The sequence below is a fragment of the Bidens hawaiensis genome, unplaced genomic scaffold (genome assembly GCF_021521415.1).
Source record: "Bidens hawaiensis isolate Kalapana, Puna unplaced genomic scaffold, B.hawaiensis_p1.1 tig00037007_1, whole genome shotgun sequence".
NCBI classification, from domain to species: Eukaryota; Viridiplantae; Streptophyta; class Magnoliopsida; order Asterales; family Asteraceae; genus Bidens; species Bidens hawaiensis.
This window is the reverse complement of record NW_027496458.1, coordinates 112,047-128,299: the sequence shown is the minus strand read 5'-3', so window position 1 is coordinate 128,299 and position 16,253 is coordinate 112,047. Positions and strand designations below refer to the sequence as shown.

General features: G+C 31.8%; 1 pseudogene across 1 annotated transcript; it reads right to left on the bottom strand.

Moving 5' to 3' along the window:
* Positions 1–334: 334 nt before the first annotated feature.
* Positions 335–5,005, bottom strand: LOC143588959 (protein NRT1/ PTR FAMILY 2.7-like; annotated as a pseudogene). The gene is made up of 3 exons (XR_013145187.1): positions 4,952–5,005; positions 1,689–2,212; positions 335–1,268 (listed from the first exon to the last, which is right to left on the bottom strand). The product of XR_013145187.1 is annotated as a protein NRT1/ PTR FAMILY 2.7-like (transcript).
* Positions 5,006–16,253: the final 11,248 nt, after the last annotated feature.

Here is a 16,253-nt window from a genome sequence, read left to right as displayed (position 1 = left end):
GGGAGAAGGTTCAAGTGGGTCATGTCCGGGTTCTACATGTTCCTGCAGAATTTCAATATGCAGATATCTTCACCAAGGGATTACCTAAGGAACTATTTACTCGTTTTCGATCCAGTCTATGCGTTCGTACTCCTACTACCCGCTTCGACTGTGGGGGACTATTAGACGACATATATTGTGAATATATTTTGTATAGTTAGGATGATCTTATTTCCTATTTTATGCACCTTTGTAATATTATAGTCCATTGATTAATGAGAAGATTCATTCGATTCAATTACATTAACACTTACAACAAATTCATAACCTAGTTAAGTTAACTCGTTACAACTTACAAGTCGATCTTATGCTGTATCCAAGGTTTTAAATTAACATTCGAACCACTTTATTAATCTTCATTACTCTCTAGCCTCTTTATTATTCTTCATCAAGAACTTGAAACATTCTCCACATTTTGATCTTGTTTGTCCACTTTGTGCTGAAACATCTTAGCACAAATAAGAAAATACCCAAAATTCACCACACCTATTGCTGCCAACAGCCAGTACACTATATCCAGCCTACCATCATTTAGGTCATCTTTCAACCACTTGGTGCTATTCCGAATCAAACCTGTAATTGCGGTACTCAAATAAAATCCCACCGCAACCAATAACGATATCGTAGCGGTGGATGTACTACGCAACGATATTGGGAACTCTTGATAGTATAAAGAAATTTGTCCAGGAAAAAGAAATGCTTGACTTATTCCCATTATAGTTAAAGGGACCAAAAGCCATAATGCTGAAATGGGCACAACGGTGGCTGCACCCATGCTTAACCCAATCAAATGGTGGTCTCTAGCCGTGTGTAGCCTTCGTGCCTCTACAAGTGCAGATGCCATCAAACCTAAAACAGTGAGTGCATGTCCCAACCCTATTCGTTGGAGGGGTGTTAGAGACCAACCGGTTAGTTTTTGCCACATGGGAAAGTTCAAGCGATCGAGGATGAATATTGTAATGGTTGTAGCTAAGCTGTCTAAAGATAAGAAAGAAGAAGAGGGGATTTGGATTTTGGAGCCACCAAGGTGTCTATCCATGGATAGAGCTTGAAGGATGATGAAGTTGCTAAACATGCCAACTAGAGCACTTAACATGACACTAGAGGACCAGAGTGGCATTATTTTGATTAAAGTTATCAAGTCTTCCACTTCTTGTACAGTACTTAGGCTCCATGACCTTGCTTCCGAACCATCAGATTCAATCTTCAAGGCCCCATGATTTAAGAACCTACATGATATCAAATATACCATTTTGATAAGAAATTTTACGAATGAGTAGGCTTGCTGACAAACCAATCATTTAGTGAACCGTTCATCAATCGTTCAACATGAAGAAGACCCTTTATGTTCCATTTATTTAATAAACGAACGTATATAAACAATTTTGTTAATCGATTATTTATGCTATTAACAAATGAACATAAACGAAAAACGCTTATTTTCTTATATCGAACGAACATGAACAAGAAAATTATGTTCCTTTAATCGCTTGTTATCAATCGTTTATTTCGTTTAAAATTAAATGAACAACTACAAATATGTGTCGTTCGTGTTCGTGGCTTTGAAATTGACCACACTAGTTATATTGAATTTTCTAAACCCTATATGCAAACAAGTTGTTGGGAGTTATTGAAAACTATGATCATACCTGAAACTCTTTGATGGGAGTGTAACAGATTTGTCACTAATGTCATAGTTATACTCATGATTCCTTGAAGAAACCTTCCTCTTTCTCACTGCTGCAACAATAACTCGACCAATGCTAGAAAAAGGGCTTCCTTTACGTTCGGTTTTTCAATAAAACTTTCTACCCAACAAGAACAAGATCACGCCAACTGTGTGGAACACAACACAAATCCCAAACCCTACTGTCCAGCTCACATTATCTTCAACATAGATTATGACAGTAGTGCTTATGAAACTAGCAGCATAAAACACAAAAAAGTACCAATTGAAGTAGATTCCTACACTTTTTGGATCATCAAACTGATTAGCTCCCATAGTAGCAATGTTGTAACGTGTGCCACCAATCCCAATACAAGCAAACCCTAAAATGGTGTATAGAACTCCATATTGAAGCTTTGATGGAGACTCGCATGGAAGTGAGTTGTTTGTGCAAGGTGGAGGTCTTAGGGATGGAAATGAAGCTGTTAATGTCATAAGTGTCACACCCTACAAATACAATAAGTAGAAAAGAGTAAATATAAGTAGGAATTAATGGATCTATAGAGATGTTATAAGTAGTTTTAGGCATTTCTTGAAAATTTGTACAACGATGTTAAAGGAACAAATCCTTATCCAAGTTTGCTTGCCACACTAGCGAACTCAAAAAAATGTTGTTAGATCTCTCATAGATGTAGCGGATTGCCTATTTGTACAACTTGAATAAAAAGGGTCATGCAATAGCCGTTTGAACAATATTTGGGCGGCTCTTTCTGACCAGAAAGCGATCAAACCTAGTAAATTATTAGTCGTGGTCATTCAACAAATATTCAATCGGCCGTTCTGACCATATGAATTAAAACTTCAATCTTTCATGGTCAAAACGGTTGTCGGACCTCTATCCAGTTAGTCATTTGAAACAATGTGGAATTAGGTGTAAGATAGTGTGTGTAGTTGGCCTATAATTAAAATGCCTAGAAGTCCAATCATGTCTTTAAACCACCTATAAATCCAAAAAAGTTGGTTAAATTAGATATCTTTTGACTAAATAAATGATATTAACGTTGTACCAGGAGTGACACACAAGAGCAAACGGAGATGACAACAAAGGAGCCAAAATATGAATCGGTGAGTATAGCTCCAACAAGAGGAAAGAAACTCAAGCAGCCAAGTACAACATTAAAGACTTGAGTGGCATCAATGCTCTTAACGTTGTACTTGGTAATAAGGTACACAATTAGGTTCCCTATCCACCCTCCTGTTGCCAATGTTAAAGTTAGCATGCTTCCTGCATCATAGAGAAGTTGATTAGATATTGTACAATTGCAATTAAAGTTATTGGTTGTAGGGGTTTTAATCAAGCTAGCAGATTGAATTGGTGAACCTGAACACGAACACGACATATATTCGTACCATAAATATCAACTCTCACTATGTATCACTTATTGTCGTATAACCTAAGCACGACTAGCTAGTTTAACCTATTTTGAAATATTCAAAAGGGTTGTAAACAAATTGAAAGATCAAGCATGCCGGCGAGAACATATTTAACTACATTAGCATGAAATATATGAATTATTATCAATTTATATGTCTGTTTCTTATGCCATCTACATTAATGGAATTGTGAGAGCTCAGGAGAACCCCCCTTAACAATATCTTAAAAACAAAAAATAAAAAAATCATTTGTCATATAAGTTACATCTAAAAAATAATCTGCTTATCTACCTTTAAAAGTAACAAACGTTTGCGTGTATCTATGAATAGTTTAATTTGTGTAAGGGTAATGAATGTTTACATATGGCCGAAGCCAATCCTTGTTCGCTTTAACTTACTAGCTTACAAAACATATGAAGAAAATACATATCATTAAGTGGAGTTCTTTCAAGTTTTTACAAGCAATGACGGAACCAACACATTTTAGTTGGGGGATCGTGATAAAAAAGTTATATTCGTAACTCGTTGGTGCATAACATTTTTTTAACAACGGTTGTAATGGTTACTTTTGAGTTTCCATACCTTAAAATCTCTTTAAAATTATTTCACTTTAAACATTTGTGAAAACATGTTTCTCGACAATTAACCAAAAAATCGTTAAATTGGTTTAAACAATGCCAGCTCACCAACATTATCGTCTTCCGATAGTTCAACTTCTTCTCGGGTTCTTTATGATTACTTTTAGGATTAATTTTGAGACTTTTTACAAATGTATATATCCCAATAAAGCGTTTCTATATGTGATAAGAATAACTTTTCTCTAACAAATTAAAATAAATAGTACATATTAACTAACCATCTTTATTTAAAATAACCAAATTAAAAAAAAAGAAAGAAGCAAACTTCACGTAAGATGGATTTTGATCAATAATAAAGTTAAATAAAAAAAAAGCATGAGCAGATTAGGGCTGTTTACGAGCCGAACCGAGCGAGGGCTTGGCTCGTTTCAAATTGAACCGAGCCGAGCGACTCAAAATGGAACCGTGCCAAAATCGAAGCGAGTATTTTCCGAGTATTTTTCGAGCGGCATCGAGTGAGTACGGAGCATTACTTTTTTTTCTTTTTTTCCCTTTAAATTTTTTTATAGAAATAAGTCTGAAATTGAATATGATGTGCATGAAAATAAATTAGTAGTTTTTTGAAAAACTATTAGCAGCTTATAATTTTTGATAAAATTAAAGTTTGAAGTTAGATATATACAATGTAATAAAACAATTATTGATTAAAAACAATTATTTATATAAATATATATGAACAAATAGATAACTTTTTCTTATAATTATCTTTAATATTTAAATAATAAAAACTAAATATAATTATTTTTTATATTTAAAATACTATAAAATATTCAATAATTAAAAAATATTATATTTAATATTCAGTTTTTTTATATTCAATATAATTATTAAAATAATATATATAAATATATATATATATATATATATATATTTATGAGTATTTAAATATATATAACACGAATTAAAAATATTCGTGCCGAACCAAACTGAGCGGACCTTCCTCTTTTAACTTTGAATGCTATGTCACAAAATAAAATCAAAGTCACAAAATAAAATCAAAAGGGTCAAACTATATACAATATTTCCGATGGAGTACCATGGCATACACTTGGTTTGCCGGCCAAAGGGTCAAAGGACCCCTTTTAAATCTGCTGATGATTTACAAGTTACAACTCAACGAGTTCTTAACATACACAAACACGTGTGTGTGTGGATAGAGAGAGAAAGAGCGTACCTGGTATGAAGGGGAGGGTAGTCCATCCTCCTCGTTTACTATGTTTGATGAAGATATTGCTTGTGCCTTCAGTTTCCTTAACATCTTTTAGTGATTGTTTGATTTTCATTCTTTCTAGTTCTTAGAATGTACCAACATAGTAGCCATATATATATATATATAGGATTTGGTTCATTTCAGAAGTAATCTTATGGTGAGAGGTGCGAGAAGAGATTCTAACCAATCAAAAGTTTTCTATTTAATTTTGTATTAAAAAATTGTAGAAGTATATTAGTAAAAAGTTTAGGAGTTTCTTTAGGTAATTAATACTAATTAATGTTAAGTTACAAATGACTATTCATTTATTTTTATTTTTTATTTTGATTTAATCTTCAAAAAATACATAAAATAAAACCACCATACTCATACTATAAAATTACATTAACCATCATAAAAACAAATACCTACACAAATAATAATATTAACATACACATAAAAAAACTAGTTCATATTATCACCTACACAGATCACATGATTAATATGCATGCACATAACTAGTTCATGGTAACTTACAGAAATCATAATATTAACCTATATATACAAATTTACTTCATGTTATAGCCTACCCATTTGTATTTACCTACGCAGATCAGAAAATTAACCTACACAAACAAAACTTGTTCTTGATATCACATACAATTAATAGTATTAACCTAAACTTGTAAAATATTCGCAATGTAGGAACACATCATGTTTTTTTTATTTTTTTTTAATTATTGTATAATCTATCTTTTATGTGTAGGCAATACGAGTTATGTGTAGGTGAATATTTTTTATATGCAGGTGAAAATAAAATGAACTAGCAATCTGTGTAGGTGAATACAAGATATGTGTAGGTGAATATTAGTTATGTGTTGGTGAAAACAAAAGAAACAAAATTTGTGTAGATGAAAACAAGTTGTGTTTGTAATACGAGTTACATTTTGATAAAAATAAAATTAACTAACAATTTGTATAGTTAAACATGAGCTATATGTAGATTATTGTGTTACTTGTGCACGTGATCGGTTAATTACAATTCACCTACATATATATTTATTTTCATATGTAGGTACGTAAAAGAAAATTCAAATAAATCTTATGAAACCATGAATGTAAAAAATATTCTCTCGATTATATTTTATTAAAATTATTCTAGAGGAGGTTTTATGTAAAAGTCAATTTATCGTTTCTAAAATTTGTTACTTTCTACAAGATTTAATATGAAGAATTAATTAGGAGTAATTAGGGGAATTAATGCTTTGAACAACTAGAAGATAATCAATGGTTGAGATCGACTTCTCGCACTTCTCGCTATAATATCACTTCTCGCATAATCCATCCCCTGTATATATATAAATATATAGGTGATAGTTCAACGAAAAGTTATTATACTGCAAGAAATGCGAAAAGTCCATCTAGACCATTAATTTTGTCTAATCAATGACTAATATTGATAATGACAATATTATAATAAATATCAAATCATTTATAAGATTATTAGTATAAAATCGGTAATTTAGTCATTAATGTTTAGGCATTAAAATGATTAATTAATGTCGATCTTAAATGCCAAATTCCCTATTATTACTTAAAATTACTCTCTAATACAAATGTTTTGTAATATTGCCTTTTATTATGATCATATCTATCCAATTAAATATTCCTAAATTAGTTCTTTTCTTTATTTTTTCATTGGTTTTGTTTTTTTTACTGTTGATTAAGCAACGGGTTTTTTGGTTTAATTTTTGTTTTTGTTTACTTTTTTGCATCTATATCTAGTGTAGGATATAACCATTTTTTCTTTTTTTGAATTGCTTTTTTTTCATTTACATCTGGTGTAGGAGTAATTTTTAAGTGTAGCTTTTGTAGTTTTAAAAAGAAGTATCCATTAGTGTAGGAATATGATGTTTATTTGTAGCTTTTATATTATTAGAAAATGGATTGGCTGTCATGCTTATATTATTTATAATACGATATGTTATTTTGATTTGGAAGTTATTATAAGAATTTATTTTCTAAAAAGTGTAAGAAGTGATTTTAACCATTAGATCTAATATACAACATAAGGACAAGATTGTAAACAATCATATCATGTTAATTATGGAATTTAATTATATTACTCATATCTTTCCTTATATCCCGGTCAAACACATTAAATACATATTTAATATTAACATAAACACACTAACCCGTATAAACACACTAATCCCGCTGTAACATTAATTACATATTCATACTTTCAAAAACACACCAAAAAAGGAAGAATGGAGAAAGTGGTGATGGTGATGACCGAAAAAGGAAGAATGGTGGTGGTTAACGGTGGTTCATGGTAGTGGTTTTGGTGGTGGGTTATGGAATTGTTTTCTCTCTCACATGTTTTCTCTCTAGACGATAATTCCCATGAAATGTTATAAAACAAGTACAAAAATAGAACACACCTTAGAAAAACACTACAGTTAAACAAAACCATTGGATCATCTGATCCAATGCTCCATATCTCTTCCTACACTTTCTAGATACACATTACTTTTTAGCATAACCTCACCCTATATATATATAGGGTAATGATCCTAAGAGAACCCTTTGTAAATTGAAAACTTTGAGAACCATTTTGGACCACTAAAATCACCTTTAAAAAAATATTTTAAAAAATCATAAAACAAAAAATAATAAAAAATTTTAAAAAGTAAAAAAACCAAAATTCTAATATTTCATTCCGGTTTCATTAAAAAATTAAAAAAAAATTAAAAAAAAAACAAAAAAGAAAATAAAAAACGTTGTATTATACACATATGTATAATTTTATATAATCTTTAGTTACGTAATATAAACATATGTACAGTATTATTTATCTTAAATTATACACATGTATACAAAAAAACATGTAAATGTACATATATGTATATATTATACATATGTGTATATAATTTAGCTATACCGAATTTTTTTTATGAAATCGGGATGATAAAATAAGAATTTTGGTGTTTTTTTACTTTTTTGATTTTTGTGTTTTTTTTATTTTATGATTTTTTTTTATTTTTGGATTTTTTATGGTCCAAAATGGTTCTCATAGTTCTCAATTTTAAAAAAGTTCTCTCATGATCCTGATCCTATATATATATATATATATATATATATATATATATATATATATGTATGTATATAAACAAAAACATAAAAATCCTACGTGTCGCGATGTGGCCGCTCCCCATTTTTTTGGAGTTACCAGATTTGCTTGATTTTTAAATGGATGCTTCTCATGCATTTGACCCGAATTCATGGGTATGGGTCTAATCAAACTCATATATTTCTTAAACGGGTTATAACATCTCATTAAATTAAAAACTAATCTCACCAAATATTTGATATAAAAATCCTATAAAATAATAATATACTAAAAATTAATATCTTATTAATTTTAAAAAAAAAGATATTATTATTTATATATTAAAATATGACACGTAGGTGTGGAATAAAAACAACGTGCATAATTTAATCTTGCTGGATTAAAATGACTATAACGTTAATTATATTTTATCAAATGTAAACGCTTAAGTTAACATGTTTGTCTTTTTAAGTTTTGTGTTTATATATTTTTTTTAAAAAAGGCTTTAAAAACGCCCACACTAATGCTCTAAGGGTGTGTTTTGAATTGCTTATTTAAGTGAAAAATGACTTTTTTTAAAAAGACTTCTAAATTTATGAAATTTTTTAAGAAGTTTATAAAAAAAATGTTTGGATTTGCTTATGTACGTGTTGAGAGAACCAAAATGACTAAAAAATACACTTTTTTTTAAAATGATTGTAATGAGTTTTGAGGGTTAGAGAGGTGTAATAGGTAAATCAAACCATAGGTTAATAAGTTACATATTCTTAACTTTTTAAAACCCATTTTATTTTGCCTTCTCTATAAGTTAAAATCCATAAGGCCTTATGGTTTGTCAAACACCTTATATACTTTATTAAGTTTTCAAAAAGTTTATAAGTTATAAATTGATGACAATAAGGAATCCCAAACACCCCCTAAATGTTCCGAAAACATCCCACCTATTTTGATGTGATGGCGTTTACATCCTATAAAAAAGTGGGTGTTATCTCATTACACACATTCAAAAATAATCTAATCTTGAATTAAAAAATGATTTACAACTTTTTATCATATTTAATCAAACGTAAATCTTAAATATATATAAGCGAAAGCTCCCTATTTTCTCTCAAGCCACCAGACTGCTTTATTTGTAAATAGTGATTTCACATGCATTTGACCCGAATTCACCGGTATGGGTCTCACCAAACACATATAGCCATTAAACGGGTTATAACATCTCATTATCTTAAAAATTAATCTCACCAAATATTTGATATGAAAATCTTATAAAATAAGGATATACTAAATATTATATTCGCATATTAAATATATGGTTAGTTTCATATATTTTGTATTTGGTAATAAAAAATATATGTTTTTTTGTAATAAATTTAATTAATGTAGGAGTAACTATGTTATTGTGTATGATTAACTATATTACGACGAGTTTGAATAATATTAAACAACATTTATCTAATTTGTTTTGTTATCAATTATTGTTATGTTATGAGTTCAGGTATAAGACTAATTTTGCTACTGTGTATAAATAACATACTTTTGCAATTTATAAAATCACAACATTAAGTGTAAGAATATCACTTGTTGTGTAGGTTATGAATTATAAACAATTGGATTGAATGTTATAGTTACATTATTTATTAGTACGTTATTACATTTTTTGTGTTTGGTTTGAATGTTATGTTTGAGTGGGTATGTTTAGGATTATGTGTTTATATAGTTAATCACTGTAGGATTGTATATTATGATCGCACGATTAATCTGTGTGTAGGATTATATGTTTATATACTTTGTCTGTGTGGGGTTATTTCATTGTGTAGGTATATATGTATGTTGGCCAATTTATATAGATTATTTAATTATGATCATATTTTTAAATTAAGTGTATATATATTTTTAATGCATAACTCATTGTGATAAGTAGTAACAAATGGAAATTGATGAATAATAAGAAATTTGATGAATAATAATAATGATAATAATAATAATAAGAAGAAGAATAAGAATAATAATAAAGAAATAAATTTTTTTTGAGAAAAATAAATTTGATCAATGAATAATCAAGAAATAAAAAATTGAATAAAATAACTAAAATAAATCACAAAGGATGATCGGTGAACCTTTTCACCTTAATATGAAAGTTAATTGATTAGAAATAAATAATCAAATAGAATAAGATAAATAAATTAATAGAAAATAATATGATTTTTAACTTCAATATAATTTAATAGTTACTAAATAAAGTAAATGGAAAATTTACTAATCTACCCCCCACTAATTAATTAAACAAAAAAAAACTTGTGATTGGTTAAAATGATTTCTCGCATTTCTCGTACTAAGATAACTTCTCGTCTGAATTTATCCTATATGGACTTATATGAGAGGGATATTTTGAATACTTGTTGACTTTTAAAAACTTTGAGAACCAATCATGTAACACCCTACTTTCGTTAAGAATTAATAAAATAAATTTCGTTTATTTTATAGTGTGTCGTTTATCGGTTTAAATAAATAAATTAATAGAAGATGGGCTTGGACTTTATAAGATGGAATGAGCCTTAGGTTCATAGGCTTAAGGGAGTATAAATACCCCTTAAACCCTAATCATTTCCATTTTACCCATCCCTACACCATAGCCTACACCATCAAAAACACACACAAGCATTATCATATAACCCGAACTAAGATCCGAAGGTGAAAACCCGAGCTTGTTGGTGCTGGAACGTTGTAACAAGCCAAACCTACATCAAGACTAGCTCGAGTTTGTAAACCGACTCGTTTAAGGTACGTTTATATTGAGAACTTGTTCATATAGGTTCGGAATCGTTTAGAAATCATAGATATGTTTAAGTATGGTGCAAAACGAATCTAACGAAGCAAAACTTACTAAAATTGATTAACATTTGATGGGTTAATTCGTATATGAAGAAACTGTATGTATGTATATAACCATCGCACTCCTTATAACGTAATATTTAGAAAGTTTGATGATTGGGGTTTGTAGGCGAGGTGAATCTGAGTTCAATGGTACCAAAATCATGTTGTTTTGTCATGATTTGAAGGGTTAATTGCAAATATGACGAGCGTTGACTGTTCTTGTTCTTATCGATTTTGACTTTGACCCCTTGAGTCAAAGATTTGGATAAGACTGATGCTTACGCCCATTCGTCATGATTAGGATAACGAATTAGGTCATTCGTTACTCACCAATTTGTCATTTTGAAAACGAACTGAGTTATTCGTTACTCACCAATTCGTTATAATTAAGATAACGAATCAGGTGATTCATTACTCAATAATTCGTTATGATTAAGATAACGAATCAGGTGATTCGTTACTCACCAATTCGCTAAGATGAGATAACGAATCATGCCATGTTCAGATAACGAACTAGGCCATGTCCAGATAACGAATTAGGCTATATTCGGATAACGAAAGAGGCTAATTAATTCGTTAACCCCAGCCAGGGGCTCTGCCCCTTGGACTCCGCTAGGAGCTGCCGCCCCTAGAACCCCGCTGCCAGGGGCGCTGCCCCCGGACCTCTGTTCGTTGAGGGTTGCAGTTAAACTAGAAATACGATATGGTTAGAGATAGTAATTAATACACGAAATTGTTATACAGTTAGTCGTGCACAACTAAAGAAGGGAATACCATTAACGGTGAATGTAACCGCATTCAGGTGAGTTTCTAGCTTCATTCCTTGTTATGTTTTCTGGGCTGTGGGCATACTCGATGTGATTAGTTAATACATTTACCGTAAGTGGTAAGTGCATGTCTTATATGATTTATGTATGAATGAATGCTTGACGATGCATGAACGATCTTCGGATATTGCATGTACCGTTAAGGGATAATTTAAAGATATAATTGATATATATATATATATATGAATGATGTATGTACGTATGGAAGTTATAATTATGAATGTATAGAAAGGTATGGAAGGTATGGTTAGAAAGGGAATGGACCTTAATAATATCCGCGAATGTAGGGAACGGACCATAATAATATTCGCGAATGTAGGGAACATACCCTAATAATATCCGCGAATGTAGAGAATTGACCCTAATAATATCTGCAAATGTAGGGAACAGACCCTAATAATATCTGCGAATGTTATAGGACGAGGTATGTATATATGTATGTATAAAAAGAAAGAATGAAAGTATGTTTGTATGAATGTATGAAGAAAGGTAAGGAACTATATGTATGTATATGTACATTCGGGTGCGTATATAAGAATGTGTATGGATGTATCGCATGTTATATGATTAACTAGAACTTACTCAGCGTACGTAGCTGACTTTTAGTATGCACGCAGGTGAGTAGAATGAGGCAGTTAGCTTGAGCGGGACACATGGCGGAAGAATAAGAGGCTGGCATCTGAAGACTCATGATATTTTTATAATTAAGTTTTATTTTGAAAGACAAAGATGTTCGTTTAAGACATGTTTATGAATTAATATGTAATGTTTAATGAAAGTTTTATATACTGCGAAAGTTTTAATTAACTCTGATATTTAGAACTGTGTTTATGAGTAAATTCAACGTCCAATGTAGAGCACCGGTAACGAGGCCTTACAAATCATGCCCACACATTCAATTAAATGAGTAATGGATTTGCGATTGTGATTAAACCGTTGTATAAAAATGGAGAGGTGAGATAAACAGTAATATTAAATGCTAAAAGAGTATTTATGGAAAAATGCTGAGGTTTTTACCAAAATATGATGAGAGGAAAAATATTGACTAAAACATTTTGTACTTTTATCAAAATTAAGTCATTTTAAATGTGTTTTTTTTTTGTAAATACTTTTTATTAAACGTATTTACAGTAAACTATATTGTTGGCTCAGATAGTTTTGTTCATGTTAATTTCATTCAAAATTTATAGAATTAGTATTTGAACCTGTCGTGTTGCGACGGGTGAAAACACCCTCATGTACCTAACCCGTGAAAGCTGAAAGTTTGGTTTGCATCTTTTTAGCGGTTTCGGCAAATTCCTAAACTGACAATGGCCACAAGGGTTGGATGGTTCGTTACACCCATTAGTCTAGCTTTAGATAAAAATAGTTCTTCATTAACAATTTTGACACTCATTAAAAATCAATTGGTTTTTCTAATAACTATATCTTTAAATAAAAAGACTTGACACTTGTTAAAAATCAATTCATGTTCTGCAATTACGACGGGTCACCCCAATTGACTTCACCAGATCCTATCTTTTCCAAATGGATTTGAAAGTTGGCTGTTTTGGCCATTTACGAAACATGGATGCTGCATTCAGCCTAGTTATTGCCAACAAATGTACGAACACTACTCTTAATTTTCATGTAATTTGGTTTGCATATATGTTAATAAATAAGTTGTCGCTCATTATTTATTTAACTCCGAATAGCAAACATTTGACCTGAGACTTGCAGTCAACGCACTCGCAATTTACTTCGACCCGTTTAACAATCTTCAACAGTTTTCATGTGAATTCTGAAAATGCCTTTTGACAACAATCTATGAACTTTTGCAATTAGTTATGTGTACTTGAGTCCTATATGCATGCACAAATCAACATTGAGGCATAACTGCATCATAATTCTTGTATAACATTAGACTAATTTAACAATTGTTAACATGGTATTATTTTAGTATTGTTTCCAAGTTCTCAAAAGATTCTAATAACAACCTAAAAAAGCAAGCACAATGTCACAACCAGAAATTAATATAAACCAAGATGAAAAACAAATCAACAGATTATTTTATTACCTCATTTAGCTTCTTTATTCAACTGTTATGAATCTTAACAATGAAGAATAGCAGACGATACGATAGAGCACCGGTGAACAACAAACACGAAAGCCACATACATGTAGATACCATACGTAGCACTTACTCCGGTGGTGGATGATTGTCTCCTTGGAATAGTGGGGGCGGCATGGTACCCCGCGATAGCCAACGTGAGTAGAGTGATGAATGGATGGTAGTCCTCAGAGATAGCCTAGTTTCGCTGGTAATAATTGAAACATTGCATGTGAACGTTGACTAACCCTAAATCTGGTGAAATCCAATGAGACACCGCCAATTACGGTAGCTATGATGCGCCTATAGGGGATTCGCCTTCTTGTTTTGCCGACTTTCGAATTTAAATGTGAAAAGGGGCTCAGACAAGGAGATCATTTGTCTCATTTTTTATTTCTAAGCATGATGGAGACGCTTTCTTGGATGCCGAATAAAGCTAGAGAGATATGGGAATTGCCAGGGATCCAAATTTTGGATGTGGCTATCACTCATCTTTTTTATACTGACAATACTCTTATTGTTGGTGAGTGGTCTCAGGAGAATATGAAAAAGTGGCTCGGGTCCTTCGCTACTTTTATTTGTGTGTGGGTCTTCGAACTAATTTACATAAATCCAACTTATTTGGAATTGAAGTTGAAAACATAGAAGTGGATGACATGCTAACGGTGGTGGGGTGTAGAAGGGGATTGTTTCCTTTTGATTATTTAGGGATCAAAGTGGGGGGGAACATGAATCACATTGGCAATTGGTCTTCTATTATTAACGTGGTGGAGAAGCTTCTCGGCTCATGGAAGTCTAAACTTTTATCTATTGGAAGGAAAGTAACTCCTATAAGATCTGTTTTAAAGAATCTGCCTATTTATTATTTTTCGCTTTTCAAAGCTCCTTCAGCGGTGATTGAAAAGTTAGAAGTTATTATGCGGCGATTTTTATGGGGAGGTTCTAATGAAGAAAAAAAGATCAATTGGGTTGCTTGGGAGAGAGTGGCGAGGCCGAGGAAACTCGGTGGGTTGGGTTTCAATCAGTTAAAAGATAATAATGAAGCTCTTTTACTTAAATGGAGTTGGCGGTTAATAAAGGATGGGAATTGTTTATGGAAGAAACTCATTGTTGTATGCCATGGTGGTACTCGAAATTGGTCTTTTTTACCGCTAAGGTCGGCGGCTCATGGATGTTGGAGAGAGATAGTGAATATCAGGGAGCGTTCGATTGGTAATGGTAATAAACTTAATAGTTTTTTGTGTGGCCTCGTTGGGGATGGTGTACACATTAGATTCTCGTGTAACCCTTGGTTCTTAGAATTTCCTTTATGTTGTATGCATCCTAATAGTTTTACACTGGAATCTCAAAAATGGTGCAGCGTGGCGGATAGAGTGAGTTTCCAAAATAATGATTGGGTCATGAGATGGACTTGGCGTCATGATCCCAGATCATCGATGGAGTTGGATGAGTTTTTGGGCTTCTGTCCAATATATTTGAGTACAATTCGGCCGTTGGGTGTGATAAATGGATTTGGGCCGGATCCGAAGATGGCATGTTCTCGGTTTCTGCTGCAAAAAAAACTTATTATTGATAGCCAACAATATGAACCCCTTTTTAAGTTTAAATGAGATGGGTTGATGCCGATCAAGTGTAATGTTTTGGCGTGGTGAGCGGAGCAGGATAGAATTCCTACGTACTAAAATAGCTTTAAATAAGCAAGGGATTCGTCTTAATGAGGACAGTTCTCCGTTTGTGGCTCGCATCAGTAGTCCACTAATCATATTTTCACACGTTGTATTTTGCAGCTGAGATATGGGATAGGATTGTCGTGTGGTTCCGTTGGCACCTGTTTTTGTGTTAGTTCGGGATATTCTTATGTTAGCGAAAGGTTTAAAGAAGCCGAAACTTGACAAAAGGGTGGCTCATTGTATAGTGTATACAGCTTTATGGAGTATATGGAATGCAAGGAACGAAAAGATTTTTAAGGATAAAGAGGTCAAAGTTTTCGAGGTGGTGTCCAAGATTAAATCTTGCTCGTATTTTTGGATTCGAAATAGGTCTAGATCTAAATTTATAGTATGGAGAGATTGGTGTAAATATCCTTTTGGTTTGATGTAACTTGGTGGCACCCGAAATAATATTGTTTCCGTAAAGTAGATGTCCAGAAACAGGTTCATGAATACCATCAATATCTACTGGAGGAGCAGCAATGAAGGCGATAATAAATACAGAAGTTGAGGTCAATAAGGTATGGATCATCAAAAAGCCAAACCATCCAATGTAAAGACGGTTTTCGGTGCCTTGCAGCCCTTGTTTTGAGGACTTGCAAGTCTTTTTTTTTTTTTTGCGGTGAATGAAGTTTATTTAAAAAAAAAAAGTTGACTTATTCACCAGACATGG